The following is a 6,000-nucleotide window of genomic DNA, read 5'->3' on the forward strand; positions in this document are numbered from 1 at the left end:
GAGTTAGGCGGAGGTGTCGTATGCCCGTATGCTTACAACTATGGGAAAGGCGACCCGGGTGATGGATTCCGCGGCAGCTACTGAGGTGCCTCGGATCTCCCTTACATGGCACGATCGTATCCTTGAGGTACACACTTTAAGTTTCTTTCAATCATTATTTTTGCTTTTCCCCTTTAAGCTTATCATTTTTCGGTTTTCTTTTAGGATTGGGGGTGTAGGCGTCGTTCGAAGTGCGCCTACGTTAAAAGCATGTTGTGAATATGCTTGGCACTCATAGGAAGTGGGAATTGACATATACGATTAGGGACAAGGAAAGTAGGGAGCCGCCAACAAGATTTTAAGGAACTTGTAAACCGTTCACGGATCATTTAAGGCAACCACGATAAGGGACAACGATAGGCAACAACGATTGACCCGTGAAGGTTACACCCCATTCATAATCCATGAGATTACTAACTCCATATGGTTCGGAACCACGAAAGGAGGATCGGGGATGATGGTACGAAGTGAGTCATGGAGTCACGTTCGCACGTATTGGCCTCTACTCGATTCTTATAGTGAAAAACATTCCTGCGATCTCAAAGGAATACAAACAATAATTCAATTCGCTCCAAACTATTATTTAACTAAATTGGTTTAATATTAATGCACACATAATTCTAAAATATTGGTGATCACTTCAATTAATAATAAGATAAAAAGGACCCTAAACCGGTTGTCCAAATTATCTTATTAGGCGTGATTTTCAATTACATATTCCCTTTAAACATGTAATACGGTGATCAATAATAATAGAACAACATTAATATTAAAACCAATTTAATCACAATTCCAACAACATAAAATCGTTAGAAAAATAATAAAAACAAAAGGAGCATGATCCTTACTTTGATTCTGTTTGTTTGCAACTACAAAATAATAAACGAGTTAGTAACTTCGAGGAAATAATAAAACAATAATTAAATTAAATTAAATAAAATAAAGTTGATTTTGGAGCCAAACCCTCAAACAGTTCTACCTTTCACGCCTTGGCTTAAGGACAGGACCACGAGTAAAATATGGATTCCTTTAAGTGCTTGAAGAAAGAATTTTGAAGTGAAAAGGGTAGGCTAGTGTTTAGGCTAAAGCATAGAAGAGAGAAAATAAAATAAGAGAATTCTCGGTGCCCCGTTCATCAGAAATGAGGGGGTATTTATAGGGAAAATGTGCTGAGGAAGCACACGGAACCCTAAAATGATAAAAACCCTAAAAAAGTATCCCGTGACACGGTCAAACTGTACCGTGACACGGGAAGCTCCACCGTCAGACAGTACACTTTCCCGTGACACGGTACATTTTTGGTGTGACGCGGGAAATTTTCAGAAAACGGGATAAAAAACGCGTTAAGGGTTTACGTGGAAAAGACACGAAATGTCCCGTGTCACGGGAAATCCCACCGTCAGACGGGAAGGATTCCCGTGACACGGTAGGTATCTGCCGTGGCGCGGGAAATTCCAGCCTGTTTTTCCGTCTAAATACATTTTTAACCCTAATTTCCTTTGGCATTTTAAGTGCCGACTGATAATTTCGGGCCTTTTCTGACTTTTTATTTTTCGGGCTAAAATAAGAAAATAATTAAATAAAAATAAATAAAGGGTTTGGGCCAAAAATAAATAATAAAACAATAAAATAAAAAAAGGCTTGGGCTAAAAATTAATTAATAAGTTTGGGCTGAAATTAAAACTATGCTTTTACCAAACATCAAGAATAATCCATGGACTGTTCAAAAATATGAATTTAATAAAATACGATTTTTTAAGCACTCTCGGGATTAAATACTAAACCTGGCCAATAGTGGCGGTGAAAGGTTGTTCATCATCGTGTTTGGTTTTGGGGAGACATTTTTAGGTGTCTACAGGGGGATGATCGTACCTGCCTTTCTTAGCCCCCAGGATGCTTAGGGCTGCTCGTTTTCCTATCGACCATCGACCGGTCACGATTAAGAAGAGACGAGCCACTTTAGCCGACGACTTTCACTAGAGGATCCTTTCGGCGACTCGTGTGTCGGTGAGTATTTCGACCACATGTGCATCTTTTGGTTTATTTGTTTATTTTCTGATGATTTTTCATGTGGCTGTGTTTATAGATCGACCTCCGTCATTGGAGTTTCATCGTCGGAGTCCCTAAGGCTGTCTAGTCTGATATGATTTGTTGCCGTTTCTGAGCCCTTTATTAGGGACTTCCAGTCCTCCAGAGGACATACGCTTGGTTTTTAGGCGAGCGTGTTCTCTGGCAATCTGCATTCGAAGAGCCTAGGGTTCCTGAGGATCCTCCGATCCGGATTTGCTGTCTGCCGAGGATCGAGCTCAAGCGATCCTTGGTTATCTAGGGGAGAAGCTGGTGCTGCCGGATGCATCTTATCCGACTTTCATTGCATCCAGGCTGACTCCTTTCCCAGCTTTTTTTCCGGTTAGTACTTTAACTCTCTCTTGTTATTTATATTTTTTTCGGAACCTTGACCCTTTTATTGTATTTTTAGCGGGTCGAGCTAGGTGGTTGAGTGCCTTCTATGGCGGTGATCACGTATACCGATGCTGTTGGGTTGGTGATTCATGAGATCCTTCCTACAGCGGAGGATGAGGAGGGGATACCGTTTGTTCCTGAGACGGTTGAGTCGGTATGTTCTTTTTTGTATATGTATTTATATGTTATTTTTTCATATACATTTGTTTGCTAACTGTCCTTGTATTTTGGAACACGTTCCGCAAGGGATGTGAACGGCATGGTGAGGACTTTGCATGCTTTTCGAGTTGCTTATCGGAGAGCCCTCATCACTTTGCCATGCCGTGATCATTGGATGGTCGCGATAAGTTTTATTATTATTATTATTATTATTATTATTATTATTATTATTATTATTATTATATATATTAATCTTCGTTTGGATTTTCAGGATGTGTAGCAGCCGTCTGGGAGTCGCCGAGCATCTTGACCTCCTTTGTACACATTTTTTTTTTGTTTAGGAAACAGATGTACATTTTGTATTATTTTTATTATTTTTTGTTGTACATATGACACATTTCTGTATATATATGTCATTATTATTTTACTTTGTTTCCATGCGTACATTTTTTTTATATATATAAAAAAAAACAAAAAATAAAAAAAAATTCCAAGGGAGGGAAAGGTTCCCGACTTACCCCCCTCAAAAAAATAACAAAAAGAGACACAGGAAAGAGAAAAGAAAAAAAGGAAAGCGAAGCGGAAAGAGAAAGGAAAAGAATAGAATAAGAATAAGATAAAATAAAAAAAAAAGGAAAATAAGAAAGGAACAAAATCCTTCAATCCCATAATGGATTTCTTGAGCTACTTTCAAATCTAGCATTATTTAAATTTTCAAAACCCTTAGATTATTTCCATAGTCTCTTACAAAATCCTATTTTAATAATTTTGCTAGAATAATCACGAAAAGACTTAAGCATTCCGATTGGTGAATAGATTTTTATTAAAATCAACACCGTGAATTTAATTGCATTCTTTTCAACCAATCTAGCTTTGTATGCATATACATTTTTACATTTTTTGGTTTTCTCTATGAAAACTTATTTGTGATTGATGAGTCTTTACTCTTCATGCAAATTAATCAAGTTTAAAACATGATTTTCAAATATGGAGTCTATTTCGAATTTTATGGTCTTTAACCATTATTCATAATTTGGATTTTTCATAGCTATCTTACATATATTATTCCCTTACCATTTAATAGTAAATAGTATGCTTGTAATTCTTAGGCTTATTTCTAACTTAATAAAAATTTATAGGTTTCAATCCATGCCTTTGGGTGAATTATATACATGTACGAGGTAATTGCATCAAACACTAAGTTTCAAGATGCTTTTAAAGCCCTTTGATTATGTTAATCTTACTCCAGCACTTCTGAAGTTTTATGAGTAATGAATTATCTTTTAAGGCACTTGTAAAGTCCTTTGAGTCTTATTGATCAATCATTCTCAGAAATCCCTTCTAAAGTCTTTCGAGATTCTCGCTTCTAGTTTGTTACTAATCTCGATGGTAATCGAGTTCATTTTCCTCCCACTTGTCATTTTGGAAATGTGTTACTTTCCAGAAAGACACCACTTAGAGCAACGAATACTATGTTCTCAATTAGGTTATGGAAGTAATGCCCGTAGTCTCACTTGAACGCTTACAAGGAGATATATATTGTCTTTGGGTAAAAGTCCATTGTGAAAGAAATAGTTAGCTCCCTCTGTAGCTATCTTAGCCTTTATTGAGCCATTGATCTCTAACTGAGTCACTTACATTCCACTGAGCCGGTGATCTCCCACTAAGGCTAAGACATATACTTGAAAAGACGTTTAGAATTTATTTATATCCATAATTGAATATGGCGTCTTTTCTTAGCTTTGACATTTTATTTAGTGTAACATTACTCATTTGTGCAAATCTTATAAGAAATTTATAGGAAGGGATATGATCCATCATCGTTCGATTGATTTTCCAAATGGCATCGAGGTCTCCGTGTGGATATACTGTGTTCTTTGTGGAGTTATTTAAGAAAATTCTAATTTCATAACTTTAAGATGATCACTATTGGCTTAAGCAAACATCTCTCGATCTAGACGCTTTGATATCTTGCCAAGTCGATCTATACTTCACTGAAGTTTTGAGCTATTCAAGAGCCAATTTGTTCACATTTGATGAATATAGCAACATTCTTTCAAATTCTTGTGAGATGTTGAAGTAATGGAATCCTCTTTAGCATTCGAAGTCAATTGTCTATACCAAGCACAATAGCTTATTTCTTTGTCGATTTCAACAAGTAAGACTTGCTTGTCTTAGAACGATTTCAAATCGATCAACTATCAAGAGCTCATCTAATAGAGCCTTGAGTACGTTTCTTGTCGATGATACATTGATAAAGATGTTCGAAACACAAATCATGTCAAGGACTTGAATTTTGTGAGTTTTCGTGTTAGGGAAATGTTTGTTTATAATCAAGCCATCTAGTCTTATTATGGCTTAGACAACCTTGCCATTCAAATAATATTCGCAACTATTGCACTTATACTTTGAATGTGAGTCTTTCTGTGTATAAACAACTCGTTTAATGATTATGGAACATAATAATAACCATTATTCGTTCTAGTCTTAGCTTAATTAAGAGGTCTTTAAATAAAGCATACGACCTTACAAATGATGTAGCACTTCTTGCTTTATTCTAAGCTTGTAAGTCAATAACTTAACTTAATTTCAATAGTTTAAGGTCACTTTCAAAGTGGAACTCTCAAGCAGTATCCGATACTTGTGAATATAATGAGTTTCTAAGTTAACTACAATAACATGAACTCTTTGGTAGAAATGGAATTCATTCCTTTTCTTTGTTCCTCATTTCCTATATTTCTTATTATACATCATATCATAACCTTGAAGAACCATTTCTTTAAGTTTTTTGACTTTTATACTTTGCTAGGCATAATTAAGCATCTAATGCGGCATAAAAAAAGTTTCATCTTTTTCTCCTTTAATTCGTACTTGAATTACTACATCAATGAGTTGTACTCATTGGTGTATGAAGCGAAAAGATATGCTAGTCGTCAAGTATTGAAAATTTGAGTTTGCAACTCAATACTTCATGTTTATCAAATTAAAACTACCTAACATTTTCAATACATGATGTCCAACCATCCTTTTGGACTTGGTTATAAAAGTCATTTATGAGAAATTGTATTTTCGAAATGCTTTTCCTTTATTTGATAATCATTCTTAAAGATTTTACCAATCATTGAAAAAAATATAATTTGATTTATAATTCTACAAATATAAGTGCAAAGTATAACCATTTATCAAGATAATAACATAAAGTTTGAAATTTAATTAAAAGCACACATGCAAACTTTCAATCTTATTAAGCGTCTTATCCACACATTAAAATTGTCCCTTTTAGGCGAGAATAAAACGATTTTAAGATCCTATAAATCAAAAAGTGATAAAGTATGCTTT

The sequence above is a fragment of the Chenopodium album genome, chromosome 9 (genome assembly GCF_948465745.1).
Source record: "Chenopodium album chromosome 9, dcCheAlbu1.1, whole genome shotgun sequence".
NCBI lineage: Eukaryota > Viridiplantae > Streptophyta > Magnoliopsida > Caryophyllales > Amaranthaceae > Chenopodium > Chenopodium album.